We start from the raw sequence: 21,469 nt of genomic DNA on the forward strand, positions 1-21,469 counted from the left end.
TGTTCCCATGCAATCAGAACTGGGGATGTATTTTGGGCTCTGCCTCCAGGCACTTAAGATATGGAGTTGTGCAGCTGTAGGAGTAATGACGGCAAGCCCATTGCTTGGGAGGAATTCTCTACCCATTAAATGGGCCACCTTACACCTGCACTTCCTTTACCTTCGACTGTGTTTTCCTTCTCATTAGTTAAATGGAATTTCTATAAAGTTAACATTTACCTGGGAATAAGAGAAGGAGCTATCATTGAGAGGCTGCTTTAATGCATGTTATTTGCTGCCACCAGCTTGAACTTGGTAAAGAATTTCATAGAGAGAAGAGACATCTTGGTCTGAGTTGACATGAGTACTTCTGGAGCTTCGAGGTTACCTTTGTGGACCTTGTTTGCTCTTATATCTTCACAGTGATAATGAAATCTTCCAAGCTATTTCAATTCTGATTCATCTTCATTTTCTTGCATTAATTCTGAAGCATTGTTACTTTTGGAAGAGTTCCTGGTATTGGTGGCAAGGGAGAGGATGATGGTGACAGTGACACCATACTGCTGAATATGTTAATGGCAGAGAATTATTACAATGTATATATGTATACACAGTTCATTCGCCCTGTTTAGGTATTTCGGTGTTCTCCTTTCTGTACAAGGTTATATATATTCTTCTAGCATCTTACAAAGTTCTCAGTATTCTGAGATTGGATGATAGGATGATGATAAACTTGGAGGGAGGGGAAAAGGGGAAAAGGAAGGGAGGAATGGCAAATTGAGAGAAGGGAGTGGTAGTAGTGGACAGATAGAGGAATATAAAGGAGGTGGGATAGGAGAACGGATGAAACTTTACCCAGCAAAGTAAGAGGCCACAGGCTAACGAGACTAAGAAAAGTGTGATTGTTTTTCCCTCAGAGTGGACATTATGGTCACAGAGCATATGGCAGTGCCAGAATAGATAGACAGGGTCTCTCATTTCTATGTATGACCTAGATAAGGACTATCAGAAAAAAAGCTGTCAAGCTGATATAACCAGTAACCACCAACCAGCAATAATAGAAGCTATTTCCCCAGTGTACAGGAAAGATCCAGGGACCTTCATGGAAACTGTGTGTGTGTGTGTGTGTGTGTGTGTGTGTGTGTGTGTGTGTGTGTGTGTGATTTTGTATGTGTTGTGTGTATATGTGTATGTGGTATATGAGAATGCATTGTGATATAAGTATGGTGTATATGTATATTTGGAGCAAAAATAATAACTAAAAGATAGTGTAAGATTATTTAAATGAAATAAAGAAGCATGGCAGTACTTAGAGCCTTGAGGTTTATATGGAGTTGAATGACAGGTTGATGGTGAAGTGAATGATGGTAGTGGTGATGGTGTGGTATTAAGAGGTGTGATTTGGCTCAGCAGCTGTTTATTCCCCAAACCATCATATCCCTACAACAGCATCAAGATAATTACCAGACACTAGAGAAGTTAGTATATGCAGTAAGACAGAGAAGTCAAGGACTCAGGACTGAAAAGTTCATCTCTGATGAGTGTGGCAGAGATAACACAGCTGGCTGTCTGCACACCAGTAGCTGACGTGACTGTGGGAATCTGGAAGCTGAGAGATAACCTTGAAGGAAAATATTTCCCCCTAATATTTTTGGATTTGAGTAATACAAAGATATTCGAATATAGATGGGCAGTATGAAATACCTTTTTCCCTTCATGAGCCACTTGCTATTGAGGTGGACATCACCAGGGAAAAGAGTTAGCTTTTCTTTCTTAACAAAGAGATGGACTGTGAAAACCCAAGAATGGACTGTAGCAAGACAAGGGCCTGTATTAATTACTTTTTCAATGTTGTGAACACAATGTCTGACTGAAATCAGGGGGTGTAGTTTATTTTTAGTTCATAGTTTCTGAAGATTTCATGTCACTGTGGTCAGGAAGAGTTGGAAACAGCTTATGTCATGGTGGCAGGAAGGTAGGCTATTCACTTCTGGGTAGAGCAGGAAGCAGATGACCACAGAACACAGGGCTGGGAATAACCCTCAAAGTTCCACTTCCAAGTGTCCTTTTACTGTAGCTAAGCACCACTTCCTAATAGTCTCACAATCTCCTGAATGATACACATAGGTAGGGAAAGCATATTCAAAACAAGGGTCTGTGGGAAACATTTCAATTCACGGAAGAGCCATGGTAGTGAGCTAGGCAAAACTCTGAAGCCAAATAGGCTATGGGAATAAAACTGATACACACATCACTATAATAAATGGAGATCCAGAATTAAGTGAAGAATTCATAGTTTTTAAAAAGATATTTACTTTATGTTGTCCAAGAACTCTCTTGACATGTTTCTAGTGCTTAGGCAGTCTGACAGTTTGCCAGAACTAAAGTTTGGGAAAAGAATGACAATGTCCCGGCAGAATGTGAGCACTGCAAGGAACCTTGTAGAGTGATACGCTACATTGTTCCAGAAGATGAAGCCTTTCTAGGCAACCAAATGTTGTTGAGAACCAGGCCTGCAGAGCTGTCCTCCCTCCTCTTCTGCTTTTCCCTTCTTTGACTTTCTTTGGCCTAAGGTACACATGGAGCTGGAAGTCAATGGTTTTAAAGAAACATAAAGAATCTAAGCCTGTTTAATGTTCAAAAGACAAAATAGACAACTGAAAGCTTGGATGCATTCACATCTCAGCAGCAACTCAAGGTGCTGATGCCATGCTTCCCACCCCCTACCGAAGGTCTTAGATACTCTGTTTCCCACCATCAACCGAAGCCTTCAATGCCCTCTTTCCTACCGCCTACTGAAGCCTTCAATGCCCTCCTTCCCACCATCAGCTGAAACCTTTGATGCCCTCCTTCCCAATGCCAAGCCATATGTTTATTTACCTTTTACAGCATTCATGTTCTGTGTACAAGGATCTCATGAGGCCCTCAGAAATGATGGGTTAGGTAAATGTTACTAATTCTATGATAATAGTAATTTGTTTAGTTCTTTTGGGTATGGGGGGTATGGCCAGAAATTTGCTCTCACATTCACTATAAACTAATAACCCTTAAAGAACAGATTTCTTTACTTCTGGAGTTGGCATTAAGTGATGAGCGGGTGATTGCAGAAACAGTCCATTCAAGGCCCAGGATTTGAACACCATTTGACTCCAGGTCAGTGTTGTTACTCTGCTTCTGTCAGGTCTTCATGGAGATCTTTTGTCTTCCTGGCTCAAGGTTCTGAAAGTCAGTTTATATTTAAAGATGCACATCTAGACACATATCTAGAACTCTTAACAGGTTTAGTTCTTGAGCTGAGTTCACTACAGTTCTGTAAATAGTCCTGTACACCCATGAAAGCACACGTCTGTCTGTCTGTCCATGAATGGTCAGCAAACAGAGCCTGGTAGAAGGCAAAGGACAGGGTCGGGAAGAAGAGAGGGAGGACATTGCCTCTGGAAACATTGCAGTTCTGAGTCTTGAGCTTACTCCACAGGGGTGCCAAGCAAGATGAGAAACTGACCCTATATGTTCAGTGGGAAAATCAAAAAGTAGGCCAAGTGCACATTAGTTAATATTAAAGTGAGAGTCTCTGGAATTGTTTTTGCAAATCCCTCACTCACTGGTCTAATTAGGGAAAACAGAGGATCCCAACATATCAGTAATTTCACACCAGTGCCAAGCAGTGGAGTTACATAAATGTTTACCAATCCAGGCACAGGGTTATGCCTGCCTCTGAACAGTCAGAGAAAGAGGAGGGGACAACAGGGACTGCCGGAGGCTGAAGAAGTTGCTCCCCAAATAAGCAAATAAAATCTGGCTACTGCTTACTGGCCACTCACAGTATGAGGTCATACGACTCTCACATAGTTTGTTTTCTGGAGACTTCTCTCCCACCCGAGAAGGCTACTTTCTCCAGCACAGTCCAGTGGCACTGTGGACAGGGCCTGGGACCCAGAGCAATGATCAACTGTCATCTCTGTTTACATGGCTTTTGGTGGAAGAAGTGAATTGCCCTTTCTGTCAGCATGTTTCCTTGTTTATATTACCTGCCATAAAAGGCCGTGGAGACACAGTGACAGATGACAACAGGAAGTAGCAATACTCATCTCTACCTTCGCTCCAGCTTTGTATAACAGTGACACATATCTGCTAGGCTCCTTGAGGTTCCTCTGCCTCTCTGGCCAAGCACTTATAAATTACATTCTCATGTAATTATTACTGCTGTGACCAAGACTTTGTAACTGGAAATGAAGAGGTCAATTTTCTAACAAGTTCAACCATGTTCCTGTGTTCACACTGCAAACAGGCTATGCAGCTGGGGCTGGAAACCCAGGTCCTTTGGCTTGGAACCCAGCTGCGTCCACTTCTGTCAGTCTAGCATCTCTGCCCCTCAGTCTTCCTGTCGCTTTCAGTCTCTCTCCTCCATCCAATAATAACCTAGTACCTTTCCTCAGCCCTCACTAAGTGATTTTCCAATAAGTTTAAGATATTCATCAGTGAAACATTCCCACAAGGTTATTAAGTCCTTCACAAGCCTGCTACAGGGCCACTTTACCAGTAGCCAAAAAAATGCATTAATATATTCTTATGTGTGAAGTAGGTTAAAAATAATATACACACTGAAGATAATGGAAGCATGTTGACATTATTGAGGTTATAATGCTCTTGAAGTTACCTAATTGTAATATTGAGCAAATTAAATAATATCAAGTACAGTGTCCCTGAACATCCTGGAGCGGCATCTTTCCCCATTTGACTAATTGCTGCCACACTTGAGAACTCTGTGTGATGTTTAGCTCCACACAAGTGCACAAGAGGAGGCCACTGCACATCTTTAAATAAACAGGCAGATGTGCTTAAATAATAAATTAATTTACCAGAAGTCAGAGTTGCAGCCTTGGTCCTTGGGCTCTGCTACAAACGCCTTTTAGGAAAGGAAAGTAGCTGCTGCGCTTGCTCCATTGAGCATGGGTGAGAAGGAGGGGTGGCTCCCTGTTTTATCTGTGAACGAGTCCAGGAGAATTACTGACTCCTGCCACTAGAAAGAAGTGGAGGTCAACCTTGACCCTCTCTGAGAGTAAACATTCCAGGCTCTGAGGAGTGGTGGTCTTTGTTGCAATTCCCCTACTCTGCTGAGGAGAGGAAGCAGACAAAGCGAGAGGCAAGGGAATGGGCAGGCCTGCATCCAATCAGATGTTATTTCTAAAGGCAGATGTGCTAGAATGGACAGAGGGACGTACTGCACATTACCTGCTCCCAAATCGTGCAAGGAATGACTTGTGGTCAGGAGAGAGACTTTCAATCATTGTGGAAGCAATAGTTCCAGGTGACCTCAGACGGTTCATGTGTGGTCCTTACGTATCCCTTGCCTGGATTCTCAGAGACTGTGATGCTTTAGGGGCAGCTACAACGCAGAAGTCAGTTGAAACCCCAAAGGATGGATTTGATTGGCCATGGATCTTATGTTCATTTTATTTTTCTCTGAACAGATACAAACACAGGGGCTTACATACCAGCCTCTTATTTTGGATATGGTCCCAGGAGGAAATGGAGTGGGGAAGTGAGCAGGCAGCTGACAGAATGTGAGAAACTGATGGTTAGACACGAGTCAATACTGCTGGAGACTTTCTAAGAGACTGAGTGGAAACACTGACACCCCCTGAGGTGTCAAAGAGTCAGCATACGCTGTCCAGAAGCTCTTCCGTTTCTCTGATTGGTAGAGAATGTAGGAGAGCAGATTTTTATGCTGGTATGGCCCACTCAGTACCATGAAGTGCGTTGGGAAAATAACAGGCTTATATTGAAGGCTACAGGAAGCCACTGGCCTGTCTAAAGTGACATGTCTATACCAGAAACGAGAATCAGCAAAACTGGCCAGTCAAAAATCCAACAAGAATTCAGCAATGAGCGAGCAAAGGAATCAAGGAAATATTTCTTAAAAGAAGTACAAATGGCTAATAAGTATACACACAAGAAAAGATCAACCATCTAAGCCATCTTGGAAATGCAAACCAAAACTACATTGAAATTAAATCTTACTTCAACTAGAACATCTATTACTAAGAGGTTTAAAACACACACACACACACACACACACACACACACACACACACACACACACACACACAAACCCTGGTGAGGATGTAGTGAAAAGAAAACAATAAACGCTGGTAGGAATATAAAATATGCAGTCACAAGAGAAATCAGTATGAATGTACTTCAAAACTCAACCTCGAACCATCATATGATCCAGGTACTGCTATGCTTAGGCTTATATCAGAAAGGATAAAGGTCATTATATGATAAAGATGAACACACACCCATCCTCCCTGTGGTGTTGTGCATTATAGCCTGGTTCTGGTTCAGGACACAAACCAAATAGCGCCTGACAGATGAATGGCTAAAGACAAATGTGATATTTGATGAAAGAAAAAATGAAAATGTGATGTTTGTGAAAAAATAGGTAGGACTAGAGCTCATCAAATTACTTAGTAAAATAATACAGAACCAGAAAGAAAATATCATGGTTTCTCTCATGTGCAAATCTATAAATGTGAAAGTCATAAGGCTGACTGTTTGGTAAGAGGGGGAGACAAGTGGGAGAAGTGAGACAGACAAGAGATAGCAATGGGGAAGATGATGATTAAAATACATTATTCACATACATTAAAATGTCATAATGAAACCCAATATTCTATATTTAATATGCACCAAAAAAGAAATACAACAGTAGTGGGGGTATGTCAAACTTAAGAATGTGTCTAACCTAAGGGAATGATAGAGTTGGCAGAAGGTTCCAGCAGATGTTTCTGTGTTTCCGAACCAATCTGAAATCCAGAACATTATAGGGAAACATTTCTCATGTGGTTTTAAGTTTTATTTATTTGTGTGCATAAGTGTGGGGGTGGGGGTGATGTGGATGTGGGCTGGGGCCATCCATGTGGAGGTCAGATGACAAATTGCCGCAGAAGTATTTTTCTTCCCAGATGTGAAGGGATCAAATTTAGTTCATCTGCCTTAGTGGCAAGCACCGTACTGCCTAAGCCATCTCTATGGTCCTTTCTCACCTGTAAATATCAGCAAATATTAGGGGACAGTTCTGGCTTGAAGAAATGAAAGATTCCAGAATCGGCAGGACCAACAAGAACAAGTGGCTCTCTCCCATTCATGTTGCAGCAAAGGACCAAGTCTCCAAGGGGAACGAATGGGTAGGCATGGGTAGACCACAGGGAAAGCCAGAAGAAAACTGTGAAAATTAATTGTCCTTACCTTTCCTATATTGCTAAGTACTTTTGTTCAGTTTTCACGGGGCCCTGAAATTCTTTTTGTTGCTGTTGTTGTTGTTGTTGTTGTTTCCATTCAAAAAGCTTCTGTTACTTTAATTCAAAACCTTGTCCCACCCTCTAATTTGTAGTCATACGGATGTCACTGCTTGTGGTATTGGGGAGCAGGTGGCCCTGCTGTTGATGTTTTTGACCTAACCTGTGTTTCAAACTATATGTGGGTGACTGTCTAGCACCAATCTCATCTCACAACTTCCCAGTTTAAAACCCAAGGGAGAAATCTGGTTTGGGTTATTATTATGCACATGTTTAATGAGGCCTGTTTCCATATTCCTCTGCCATTGTAGAATACTATTCCATTTTATTCTATTTTCCTGACACAGTCCTATCATGTAACCCAGGATGGCTTAAAATTTGAGACTTCTATGTCTCCCCACGACCTTTCGCCTACACATCTGCAGTGTGGCCCTAACAACCTCTTCCATCCTCACTACGCACAGCTACGTGCACACAGTCTGTGTGGTAAGAGACCTGGGGTTTCTTTACTCCAAAGAAGAGAAAGAGCACTCTACAATGTAGAATTTGAAGAAAAAATCTTCATGTTTAAGGAATACAACACCTCAAGCCAGGCTCCAAAGTTTTCTTATTATTTTTTTTATAGACATATGTCTGACACCTTGTTCATATTCCATTGTCTCTGTACCCTTCAACTTAGGCCACCTTAGCAATCTATTTATCATACTAAGAAACGCCCATGACTATTTCTCTTTAAGGCTGTTCTAATGGCAGAGGTGGTTATTCTCGAAGCTTAGCATGGCCTTGTATTACAGTGCACTTACACCTGACAATTAGCTCTGTAACAGTCCCCAGATGATCAGGTGCTCAGACAGGGAGGCACCAAGTCTATCACTGGTATCTGCATTTATGCTTCTCCATGCCCAGCATCGACACATCAAATTAAGCATTACGGTTACATAACTAGGGCATAATAAATGTGGACAGAGACAGATCACTTTACCCGACAATTTTCTAATCATAAAGGAGGCTGCTCAAGCAAACTAATCCAAAAGGAGAGGCAAAATACACCGGATATTCTGATACTAATGTTAAGTTCTTGTAAGGTTGTCATAAAATTTGATCCATGGTAAAGGTCTAAACTGGGGAAGCCAAAGTTTGTAACCTAAAACATTGAGACACCTTCGAGCATCTAGGCCCTAGAAATGTATAAAATATGTCAATGAATGAAAAAGTGGGAGACCTGAAAACCAAGCGACCATTGGGAAGCAGTGGCCTAGAGCCCTTTACGTGCATCTTGGCATTTTGTGGGAGCCACCTAGTTCTATCTGAATATCCTTTTCCTTAGAAGATCTGGTGCTGGATATCTCATCTGACACTCCCTCATCCATTGGTTCGTGTTCAAGCTTCCGTAACGTCCATCTCAAAGATGAAAGAACATTTAAGAAAAAGAAAGCCCAGCTTAAATTGTGTGCCATTCTGAGTACTATGGTGACGTCCTGTGCCGCTCCACTCTATCCCACTCAGGGTGGGGATCACCTGCTGTCAGCCGCACTGTCAATGTTGTCTGACCAGAGCCTCTCCTATTAAACCACTTGTGAAGGTTCTGCTGTTCTGTGCTCCAAAAGTTTATTGTACTGAATGAGTACAGTAAGAACCCAAGGGCAAAATAAAAGTTCTGGGAATGCAAAATATGCAAAAATGAAAGTGTAAAGTGGAGAGAGAGAGAGAGAGAGAGAGAGAAAGAGAGATTTACAGAACTCTTGCTATTGTAAATTGATATAACTGCCTTATTTTGTTTATTATAGCAGTTGTTAATACATATTGTTCATAATTTATAAATTAAACTCTGTCATAGGTTTATATGTATAGGGAAAATAATTGTATGTAATTGTATGTGTAGGGGATCGTGCCAGTCATCTCTTGGATAAAATCTTGTAGTGTGTTCTTAAGTAGTGAAGTCTTAAGATTCTCTATCCCAATCTCTACATGGTCATTATTATTTATTATTATTATTTTTTAATTTACTGGAAGATGTCTTGCCAAAAGGCCCCAGTTGGCCTCCTAATCTTCCTGACTCTGTCTCCTGATTGCTATGCTTACAGGATCTACTTCCATGAGTGGGCCACAAAAGTAGCTGCTGAACATCGATCTCCGGCATGGTTTCTTACAAGGCTGCTCTGATGTTTCCAGGATTTGCTTCATCCTTTGAGTGTTTCTGAGCACACAACACTTTCATACTGCTCTCCTGTTACATTTGGGTCTCCACTCATTGTCGAACCTTTCCAGAGAAGGAAGGACTTGATTTTTATTTATTTATGATTTACTTCTTAGTTCCAAAATCTAATCTCACCTACAGTAAGAATCTTTAGGGTAAATAAAAAGAAAGAAGTGAAAAGCTAACATTATACCAGGGCCAGATAACACAATGGGAAGGAGAACAACTTGAGTTTAAGAACCACGGGAAGAAGTATCACATAAGAAATCTATTCTTGATGATTTCTATTATGATCTTATTTTAAAGGTAGTGTGGAGAAAACATGAAAGCTATTGGAGTTTTGTAATTTGTTTTCATCGGTCCAGATGGCCTGTGTATTGTTTTCAATTGTACAGGAAAGTCCATTTTCTTTCCTAAAAATCTAAACTCATTCATGAATCCCTTTGTATTTGTGTACATCAACATTTTGACTCATCCAAAGTGTTAGGCTACTACTTGTAGCCAGGCTTCATGTTAACCAATGTGTATTTGAAGGAGAGTTACAGTTTAACATTTCCATCTCTATTGGTTTCAGTATAGAAGTTTGCTTTGTTATATGAACTTTCCTGGTTACTCTAGGTATTCCATGGAGGACAGACTACAGAAACAATACCACTCAACTGGAGCTTGCCAAACCATTGAGTTTCACCAGGGTTAGTTACAGAAATGTGACTGAAAATGGAAGACAGTTAACTGTCCAGAACTGTTAACTGTGACTCCAGCAAGGAAAGGGCCCTCCTGTGCTCTCCTCGAATGTTCTGTGTGCTTAGCATAGACTTTCTCCTCTTCATGACCCAACCTTGTACTGTCTTGTTGAGAATATCAACTGCTCATATTTCAAGATAACTGTGGTTACATCAAGCCTAGAGGACAGAGATACTAAAATAAGCCTGTCGTTTGTGTGTATATGTGTGTGTGTGTGTGTGTGTGTGTGTGTGTGTGTGTGTTAGCTACTTTCATATGACAACATCAACTCAAAGGAGGAATGATTTATTTTAGCTCAATTCCCTCCCTCTACCCCTGAATGTTTCCATCCATAGTAACTTGGCTCCATATCCTTTACTAGAACATCTTGGCTCTGACATGTGTAGTAATAGCTGTTCACACTGAGGTAGACCAGGAACCACAGAGACAAGGATGGGAATCTGCATTCTATCCCTATCCCTGGTGACTTACTTCACCAGCAAGGACCACTGCCTCTTGATATAGTAGGACGAGCATTTAAAATGAGCATTTCAGATTCAAACCATAGCCGGTTCCAGCCCTTGAAGAATGGGCTCCAACTTCTAACATAGGCAGGTGCTGAATTTTTTTTTTATTATTCATTTCTCAACAATTTCAACCTTTCTAGAGATTTGGGAACATATCTGTTTAATAAAAGTTCTTGGTAACTTAGTTTGGCTGGCTGGTGATATTTATAGCAGCAGACCCAAACTTGTCCAAACCTTCGTTTTTAATTGTGCTTCCAAGAAGCATGATCATGGCATCATTATTGTTAAGGAGCAAAGCTGTGCCGTACAGATACCATGAAAGGGGCTTGTTTCCTTTGGTGCCTCCAGCGATGAGAGGAAGAGGAGATAGTGATCTATGACCATGGTGTTCTTCAGCTAGCATGTGAAGAATGTTAACACTTTTGTCAATGTCAGTTGATTAATGGACCAACCCCTTTTGGTTGATAAACTTAAAAATGTGCAGGTGTTGCGGTATGGGAACATGCTTTGTTTTGGTTTAGGAGAGAAACAGCTCAGAGGAGGGTTTATTATTTTTTTTCCAACAGCATACCTGAAGGTACATGCAAAAAAATAAAAAACAAAAAAACAAACCTTGTGCCTTTTCCTTAGCAGAGTAAACTGGGGATGATAAGGCTGGGGCAGTAATAACAGTGTCCAGTGGACTGACCACAGTCTGAATGTCCCATTTATGATGAGGTCAGTTTCATCAGCCTCTTAGGCTTAAAGACCAGGGAGCAGAGGGTGGCCATCCCCAGGTTGTCAGCGCTGAGGACAGTAAAGCCTAAACCATAACTGAACACCTCTTTAAAATGAAGCCGTCTCCCACCAGTGCTCAGGATAACACCTGCACCAATGTGGACAAGCAGTGAAAAAATGCAACTTTTTAATATTTTTTCTTCTGGTAAAACATGGTAGTTGGACTGGTGAGATGGCTCAGTAGATAAAGTCATTTACTGTCCAGTCTGATGACTGACCCTTGTCATTGCATTTGTTGATCTCAAGGTTCTGCAAAATGACAGTTCCAATCCAAGGATATCCTCATACTGTTCCCTGCACTAGTACCATTGTGGTCAGGAATAAACTGAGAAACATGGCCCACTGGGCTGAGGTCTTACATATTGAAGTAGGGAAGTCACACTGATGAGCAACACCAAAGAAACTCAATGATAGATTTTTTTTTTTGGTCCCAGATTTTTTGATTTGTACAAGCCATACTAATGTTATGTAATGTTATGTAATGTTATGTAATGTTTTATGTTATAGTTTCCAGTTTTGCTTTTGGGGTGTGTGTGTGTGTGTGTGTGTGTGTGTGTGTGTGTGTATTTCTTCCATTCTTAATATTCTGGTTTGTTTGTTTTTTGTTTGTCTTTCTGTTTTTCTAAAGAGTGAATGAAAGAAAGAAAGGGCATCAAGTTGGGTGGGTGGGAAGAGATTGGCAAGATCTGAGAGGAATTAGGGGAAGGGAAACTGTGTCCAGAATATATTGTCTGACTAGCTCCTTCGACAAAATGATGTTGCAGCTGTCTTGTCAGAGTCATTAGGAGGAAGGCATGTAGTCAGGACAAGTGACATACTTTAATTTAATAAAGGAAGAAGAATCATAACTGCAGTATATAGTCCATATGGGATGTATGTGTGTTCACTTGTGTATATGTGTGCCTGTGTATCTGTTTGTGCACATGCATGTGTGAATACTTGGGCATGTATTGTATATGTGTGCATGCATACGTGTGTAAGTGTTGGTGCCTAAAGTCATACAGATTTTTTTCTTCTAGGATGATGCCACCTGTCAACAATTCATGTTTAGAATGATGTTGACACTTTATTCTATCTTCCCCAGAAAATTAAGGTTTTCATCCTGACATACTTGGCAGGATGGGGAGCTCTGCATGCCAATAATAACAGCGAGGTGTTCAAGGTCATATAGCTAGTGAGTGCAAAGCCAAAAATTCTAATAGAAGTCTGCTTTCTTGGAAGATACACGCCTAATACCCACACTCTGCTGACCCTGAGTTGGACAGCAACTCCTTGTAATAGCAAGTATACACTCACAGATGGGCAATCTGTGTTTCCCTCTGAAAAATATTACAGAGTTCTTCCTGGGGACATCTCAAAACCTATACTGTCCCGTAAGTAACTAAGTTCCATGCAGCTATGTAAACTAATTTATCAAAGTGGCATTGAAAGTTACGTGTCTGTGGCTGCACTGACGAGTGGTTACTTTTTTAGACAACCCAGATACAGACCATTTCTACTATTGCAGAATGTTCTGTGGGGATGTGCAGTGCTTCGGTTTCCAGCTGATATTCTACACAAGGCTGGTGAGAGCCCAAGCAGGATGCTTGCTCAGGTCAGAATCCACTATTTAAATGTAGCATCCTCTTCCGCAAGCCACACCCGCTTTAGCTCAGATACAGTTGGAACTAACCCCACATACTTTCCTTCACTTCTGGAGTATCTGTTATTTGTTTGGCATTCTGCAGAATCATCAGAATACTAAACATAGGGCCTTCCATTTGAGTAGATCATAGACAAATGCTAGAGCTATAGAAAGAGATAATATCTTTGAGATGTAGAAACTGTACCAACATAAGCCATCGCTGTGGGAGCAGAACGTTCCAGAAATAGTGGTCAGTGCCACTCTGTTGTGTCACCAGAGTTAGTATTCTCCTCTGAATAATCCAACTGGACCAACCTGTAAGAAATCACCCCATTGAAGTTGTGTAACTGTTCCCCTGACAGCTAGCAATTTAGTTGCTGTCCTTGGACTTAACTCTTCTCTTTTGCCCATCCCTACTTAACAGTGTAAGATACCTTCTGGTAATCAGCCCCAGAGACACAGGAAGCCAGATAAAACAGACTTAGGGTGGACTGGCCTCCCACTTGCCCCCAATAAATCATTTGAAATTAAGAGCACTTCCATTTGGAGTGGAGCACCATGGGAATGCTGGAGGGCAAATGCCAAGCTACATGGGGGAATGGAAGCCCTGGTCCACAGGCAAGGATGGAGTTTCGCACCGCCCTGCATTAAGATGCCACTTTTGTTAGAAGGAGATTAAGCAATCTTTAGCCAGAGTCTACGTGTGTTAGCTTGTGGCTTTAAATAAATAATTTCAAGCTCAACATTTTCAGTCTCTCTTGTCTAGTTAGAGTTGCAAAGGGGAAAATCAAATGGCAGTGTTGTACCATTGAATTACTCCAAGGAAGGATCTTAATATTTGACTTGCAAACTCTGATTAATACTGCATAGGTAATGCTTTTTATAGAAGGCGGGGATAGAGATCCACATGTTGTTTGGGGAAAGTGGAAGGCATTTACACAGACCAGGAATCTGGAGTGCATCCTAGGGAATCAAAGAGTTGCACAGTGGTTACCTGAGCATTCTCAAAGCCTTCTCTTGGGAGGAGGGAGTCACAAGCAGCATGGAGAAGAAGAATGATACCATTGTTTGGGGAAGGCTGTCAGGTGGGAGTATTTCTTCCAGCACATCATGGTGTCTGTTTAGACTCAGCCACCAACTCTGAGGCTCATTTGCATATAAAGCATCTGGAATAAGCAAAACTAATTTGAATCTTCTTTTATAAAATGTTAGCCGGATTAAAGGATCAGGTAGCTGGTTCCTTTACAAGATTCACTGGAGGGAAGTCAGATAGAGAATGAGATAAAATCATTAGGCTGGTCCCACACTGGAAACAGTTCCCATGTAAATCCAGTCTCTAGAACGAGTATGGGTGGGGGAGCTGCAGCTCTTCTTCTTTCCCTCCCAACTCTGTGACTTTCACAGCCCTGCACCCTTTAACTGCAGGCACACCTGCAACCCTCTTATCTTACCGAAATTTCTTTGTTCTTCTGTTCTTTGGCATCACCACAAGACGTGGGAAGCCCTATAAGATGCCCTACTTTAAACACCTGCCTCTGTCATTGCCACAGTTTCTACCGGAGACCCAGTGGTAGCTTCTTGTACATCCATAACCTGACATTGAAGAGAACTTCTGGCTGTAATAGCCATGGCATTGTTCATGTATGCGAGAGACAAGTCATTTCCAAGTTAGTCTTCAAAAATTCATAACAAACTACAAATGCACAGCTGGGAGAAATCGTAAGACGCTGTAATGAATTCCAATTCCTTCATTTAAGAGGAAAGGACACTAAAAGCGAAGGGGGTGGAGACTTTGGCAGGCATGAAATTAAAGACTGAGCTGGGCCAAGAATACAAACCTTTTCTTGTCTGGCTCATACTCTGCACTTTAGAACAGCATCTCAGTCCACTTATTTAACTTATTGACTTCTTCAACAAGTCAGTGTCGAGGAGCCACGAGAAGCTCTGCATCCAAGCTCCAAGGGAAGACAAAGACGATGAGAGCACAGTTCTTTTTCCAAAGAGTTTATAGCCAAATAAATCACAATGTGAATAGAAAAATAGCAGAACTAAAAATATGATTGGTGAGGCTGCAGTGATGACCCAAAAGTGCCTAGGACCCTTGCTGAACTGTCCATAAGCCGATCTGGCATTCTCTTCTGGTCCTAGGTACCTGTACTTACATGTGCACACTCTGACACACAACACTATTCATAATGGAAAATAAATCTTTAAAGATAATGTTGGTAGCCAGAAGAAAAAGGTGGCTACAGCTCCAGGGCTTATAGGAAATTTTTATAAGAATGAAGTAAGTATTAATTAGGATGTTCAGAGATTTTTAAGTACTGTTTGTGCTCATCAGACCACGCATTTCACTTTTAAATGAATCCACTGGCCTTCAGTGGTAGGTGATGATGTGTTTTAGCTCAAGGGCTTGCTCCATCTATACTGTTGAAGGATAATGCATAGAAGTTTGGTGATCTTTCCATTTCTTCCCATCCCTGTCTTTGGTTGTTTCCAAGATCTTCATGCCCACTTTGCTAATACCACCCAAGAAGCTGAGTGTCTGAATAAGACTGATTCATTTTTTTCTGAGCATTTTTATCCTGAGTGGGTATTGGAGTTGGTTAAGTGGTTTCCCAGCCTCTATTGAGATGATCTGATCAAATATTTTCATTTTTTTTATTTTGTTAGTATGAACTTATGTTAACGGGTTCTTGAATGTAAACCCAACAGCAAGGAGTGACTTCTCCACAGCGTTTTTACTCATCAGTTTCTGTTTCTCATGCTTCTCCTTTCCTTCTTCCCTCCTACATTGCTTCTTTCCATTTTCCTCCTGTGCTCTCCCGGACTCTCCTGCCCAGTGTACGGCTTCTTTGTTACATGGGTGGTATCTCTCTGGAATATTTTCTCCTTCTTTTTTTCTTCAGATATTTGGATTGTTATTTTTTTCTGAGATTTTTTCCCTCCTCTTTCTTTCCCTTCTGTCTTTCTTTCTTTTCTTTCCTTCAACTTGAACTCATAACTCCCTTCCCTCAGTCTCTGAAATATTAGTATTACAGCATGAGCTAACATACATAGCTCAAAAATCTGGTTCTCTTAGCTTCTAAGAGGTTTGGAGTTGTTTCCCTATCTTTGTGTCCTGTAGCAAAAACATGTTTGTGTGTGTGTGTATATATACACACACACACACACACACACACATACACACACACAAGTGTATGTGTATATGTCTGAGTGCATATGGGCATGCATGTGTGTGTATTCAGTATGGTTGGAGGCAACAATTGTCCAACTGGGCTGTGTCATCCTGATACCACTGTTCTCTGTCCTTCATGCTGTTAGGATTCATGTTAGTATTTGGAAATAGAGGTCCTGCTTGACTTTCCTCTCAGGTCTGTCTGAAGACTTTAAAAGTGATGAACACAGAATTCTTTTGATGTTAACATGACAATCAGAGCTGCTGTTCACATGAGTTTTCTCTTCATGGCCGCTTGAGTTATTTTCACTGTAAACTGTGTGAACTTGTATTAGGAGGGGGATCATTAGGGAAATGTTTAGAATTTCTTAAAGATTTCCCTCTTTATATAGTATTTTTTGGGACTTGTAAGCATAAGGGTTAGGAAGTAGACTAGGAGAGCTCATTAAAGTCCATGAATCAACCATCTCCTTGTCATTGACTAATATTTTGTTTGCATAATTGAGGTGCCAGGGATAGAGCCCAGAGTCTCATGCATGATAAGCAAGTGTAAATGACTGAGCTTTGCCATCACGTCCTGTCTATTTGATTCGTGTTGAACACTAGGGTTTTGACCCTGTTTTCTTTGATGCATTTTGTCATCTGTTGCTTATTGTCAACTTTAAGTGGTTCAATACTGGCTTCTTCACATGCCATAGAATATCATATTGTATTTAAAGAGAGAAACATGCACATTCAGAAAGGTCCTTCTCCTCCCACCATTCAAAGCTGTACACATATTATCAACAAACACAAAATTGTGCCACAGGGAAATGTAGTTTCTGTCAATCCTCAATCTAATCCCTATAATTTTGCTGAAATCAAATTTCTATGTTTATTTGTAGGTTCCTTTCCTAATGCTGAATTCTGCTGCTGGTACTCTGATTTCCTAAGTTTAGATGTCTCTTGACTCTCTCACAAGCTACAGAAAGAGAATGGTCGTAATGTCAGTCTCTGACATTCTGTCTTAGACTGGGCTCCCTGAAAATGATTCCTAGAGAGAACTCTGTGCAAGGGTGTGTATTCTCGGGAGGATCATACACTGTGAGGATGGCAGGTAAGCAGATATGGGAGAGCCTTAACTCTGAGTTAGAGTGGCCCTTGGCAGTTGTCCTTGATTCAAACAAGAGCATGATGCAGTTAAACAATTGCTCTGATTTGGGCCGGCTCTGAGCTGCCTTTGAAGCTGAGACCTAATCGTGAGTGAATCTGTTCCTTTCAACAGATGGAACTTCCCAGAGAAAACTCACTTGCAAGTCACCAGCACAGCCTTCCTGTTTTCCGGGATAAGGAGCCAGTCCCCTGTTTCTGGAGTGGCTGGTCCACCACAGAAGTTGCTAGATGTGACTTAAACTTCCCATTTAGATACTTTATTTACTTACACATATTTGGACATTATAGTAGTTCCTGACTGGCTTCATTTTCCTATTGACGGAACAAGAAGAATACATGCTTGGGTCTTCACAGTCATGTGTAGTCTGGCCTTACACGAAGAAGGTCGTTTGTGACTATGGACAAACTATTCCTCCTGAGAAGCAAACTCTGGCCTTTACCATCATTTCTTCATTTGTATGAGGGAAAAACCTCACTAATGATTCTGTAATCACAAATGTGATTAGCTTCAAACTCTTCAAACTGTCTCTGTTGATCACCCATGGAAGATATACCCAGTTCATGATGCTGCCTATGGTTCGTCTCTTCGGCTTTTGAAATGTAGATTGACTTGTTTAGATATGATTTGTGCATCATCTCTTTGGATGGAAGGCAATTATCTCAAAGTGCAGACAAAGAACATGAGGACCATGATGGTGATGAAGTGGGGATATGGCAAATTAACAATCAGTTCCACTTTTTCTGTATGTTTAAAGCACAGCGGTGGTTGGGACTTTTGAAAGAAATGGGACTAAACATTTTACCATAGACTAAAATGGTTGAAGGCAAATCTCCCTGCTCAAAATTTTGTGCAGTCCAACTCTACCACTCCTTCCCATACACCTTGGTGCTTTACCCCACCTCCCTTGAGCAATCAACATCCCTAGCTCTATCTGTGTTTCCCTGTTTAAGAACGTACTGGAAACACACAGTACCCCCAAATTACAAAGGCTCACATACATACAGGGAAGCAAATCAACTGCAAAAGAAAAGAATGCGCTAGGAGTTTGAACCCAAGAAAAAACTGGACACCCTACTGACAAAAAATAAAATAACTGGGAGGTTCTGTTTGCACAGTTTTATCAGAGCTAACTGACAAAGATCAAGCTATTCTAAATAAGAGTATTACTAACTTTCTAAATGAAAAATGGCTAATTTCAAGAAGTTGTTATACATATTCATTCTATTTGCCTGAATCTGCTTCCTGACCTAATCTTTCTCTTTAGCTTTTGTAAAATATTATCTGCTTGGCTGTTTATGTTTTCCAGTTAGCCTTAAAAAGCAAGAGATGCATTGGAAAATATATAAACTATTTGACAACTTTCCTTAGCTTTATGTCTCTTTTGTAGAAAGATACCTGGCAAAGTAGACACAGTATACATGTGGAGGCCTCCATTATCTGTTTTGGGTGATTTTTCATTATTTTTGTTTGTTTGTTTGTTTGCTTGCCTTGACTCATAATTCTGTACATATCTTCTTACTGCCTGATTGGTCAAGGCATTCTAATTGGCTGCCTTTATATCATGAAGGAAATGATTAGGTGAGGTTAACTTTTTTTTTTTACTATTACTTCTGTTCAATGAGTGAAATGAAACAAAACATCATATTCATCATCTTCCACTGAGTGCTCACAATAACTTTTCCAGCAGCCTGAGGCTATTACAGGGATCTACAACTGGTCAAAGAGCAGAGAATGACCAACTGGAGTTTCCAGCCCAATATGGAGTAGAAAGATTATTAGAGCCCAAGGACCAGGATGTCTGCTCTGAAATGGTGTCTTTTAGACATTACAAGAAGGCTGCCAACAACATGGGTGACTAAATAAGACCTACACAATGACCACACCAATTGCCATCTTACCATGGGTGGAGGAAAATTCAAAAAGTCTCACCCCTAAACTGTTGGCAAACTGTAGGCAATATCACCTGAGAAAAGGAGAACCAATTTTCTTCAAGGATTAGCTTCCAGTCTTAAGAGGACAGTCCTAAACAAATGCATAGATGAGCAGCACTATTGAACGCAATACGTTATATATTTACATATAGTTCAGAATGCAATAGGTTATCCATTTACAGAAGCATGTACATATACACATTTATAAAACAACAACAATTAGCGAAGAGGACGTTATGAATTTGAGAGAACATGGAAGGGACACAAGAGGAGTTGAAGAAGAGAAAAAAGGAGTGGAAATCATGCAAATAAAGTCGACACATGCAGGGATTTTTCAAATAAATTTAAAAATAGAGAACCAACCACATTTTGCCAACCCCTTCTTTGAGGTCTTGAGCAATAATCAGAGCTCTTTACATATTTATCTAGGAGGCTCACTGCTAACCTTGAATAGTGCCTCCAGCAGGCTGCACCTACTGCTTTGCTCAGAGTAGTTATCTTATACTTTTGCAAATGTACTTTTTTCTTTGTCATGTGATTAGTTTTGTAATTTTTCACTATGGTGTTCTATGTTCCAAACTATCCTCTTTCAAATAGTGACAAGGACTTTGCTCCTGGATTCTGCATATAATTTTGTTGTTATAGACTTTTATGCCAGTTGGTTTTGATTATTTATCCTATTCATGTCAAAAATTGGATTTCAGACTTTGCTCCTCACTTATGATAGTCATGAAGTTTTAGGGACTGAAAAGAATGAGAACAGATATCCAAAGGAATGAAAGTCAGGTTACATCAGCTATCCCTTCACAGTCAGTTGTATGGTTCTACAACTAACTAATCCAGAGCATAGAATTGCCATTCACTGATCCACAGGTAAGTGCCTAGAGTAGGGTGTATGCACATAACATATTTTATTCATCCATGAAGAACAAAATTTTTCAAGAAATGCTGGGAATGAGAGTTGATCGAGTTAAATGATCAACCACCCCATATTTTCCTTTGTCTGTGGAAGCCATAGGGAAAAGGGATGTGAGACTAAATGGAGGACAAGGAAGTATATGGAAGGGACAGGAACAATGGAGGATAGATAAGAGAGAGCAACAGAGTATCTGAATATGATCAAAGTATATCATGGGAATGTGTGGAGATATCACAGAGAAGACCTGCTGTACAAATTAACATATGTTAATAAAAATGTTAGAAATTGCTTCTGGTCCACAACTCAGCCTGAGGCAGAGCCAATGCTCCAGACCCCCTCCCACACCCAGAGACAGCTTGACTCCATGGGGTCCATCACATCCAGGCACACAGGTGAGACAACCAAACCTCCTGTGTCTATGGATCTGCATGATTAATATAGTAGCAATGGTCATCTTACCAAAAGCAATCTACAGATTCAATGCAATCCTCCTCAAAATTCCAACTCAGTTCTTCACAAAGATAGACAGAATAATTCTCAACTTCATCTGGAATAAGAATAAAAACCCTGGATATCAAAAACTATTCTCAACAATAAAAGAGCATCTAGGGTAATCACCATCCCTGACTTCAAGCTGTACTACAGAACAATAGTGATAAAAACTGTATGGTATTGGTACAGGGACAGACAGGTAGATCAATAGAATAGTTGAAGATCCAGAAATAAACCCACACACCTATGGTCACTTTATCTTTGACAAAGAAGTCAGAACCATACAGTGGAAAAATGACAGCATTTTCACCAAATGATGGTGGCCTAACTGGTGCATGTAAAAGAATGCAAATTGATCCATTTTTATCTCCTTTTACAAAGTTCAAGTTCAAGTGGACCAAGGACCTCCACATCAAAACAGATATGCTGAATCTAATAAAAGAAAAAGTGGGAAAGAGCCTTGAACACATTAGCAAAGGGGAAATTTTCTTGAACAGAATACCAAGTGGCTCAGGTTTTAAGATCAACAATTGAGAAATGGGACCTCATGAAACTGTAAGGCAAAGGACACTTTCAACAGGACAAAATGGCAACTTACAGATTGGGAAAAGACCTTTACCAACCCTACATCAATAGAGAGCTAATATCCAAAATATATAAAGAACTCA

At 40.6% G+C, this 21,469-nt stretch overlaps 1 long non-coding RNA gene and 1 other non-coding gene across 7 annotated transcripts in view; one reads left to right on the top strand and one right to left on the bottom strand.

Annotated features, from left to right (window-relative positions):
• The window catches only part of LOC148003303 (uncharacterized), a 92,916-nt gene extending 72,876 nt beyond the window's left edge, over positions 1-20,040 (top strand). For 3 of the 6 annotated variants that reach the window (XR_015629317.1, XR_015629318.1, XR_015629319.1), the window contains 3 exons: positions 9,788-9,876; positions 17,191-17,402; positions 17,571-20,040. This is a non-coding gene — a transcript (uncharacterized LOC148003303). Of the gene's footprint in view, positions 1-6,539; positions 7,170-9,783; positions 9,877-17,190; positions 17,403-17,570 lie in introns of those variants that run through there. The other 3 variants (XR_015629315.1, XR_015629316.1, XR_015629320.1) reach the window with 2 other exon arrangements.
• LOC148003304 (uncharacterized) lies at positions 1,172-7,393 on the bottom strand. The gene is made up of 3 exons (XR_015629321.1): positions 7,231-7,393; positions 5,212-5,442; positions 1,172-3,198 (listed from the first exon to the last, which is right to left on the bottom strand). It is a non-coding gene; the product is annotated as an uncharacterized LOC148003304 (long non-coding RNA).
• Positions 20,041-21,469: the final 1,429 nt, after the last annotated feature.

This window comes from Rattus norvegicus, chromosome 9 (genome assembly GCF_021556685.1).
Source record: "Rattus norvegicus strain SHRSP/BbbUtx chromosome 9, alternate assembly SHRSP_T2T, whole genome shotgun sequence".
In the NCBI taxonomy this organism is placed as follows: domain Eukaryota; kingdom Metazoa; phylum Chordata; class Mammalia; order Rodentia; family Muridae; genus Rattus; species Rattus norvegicus.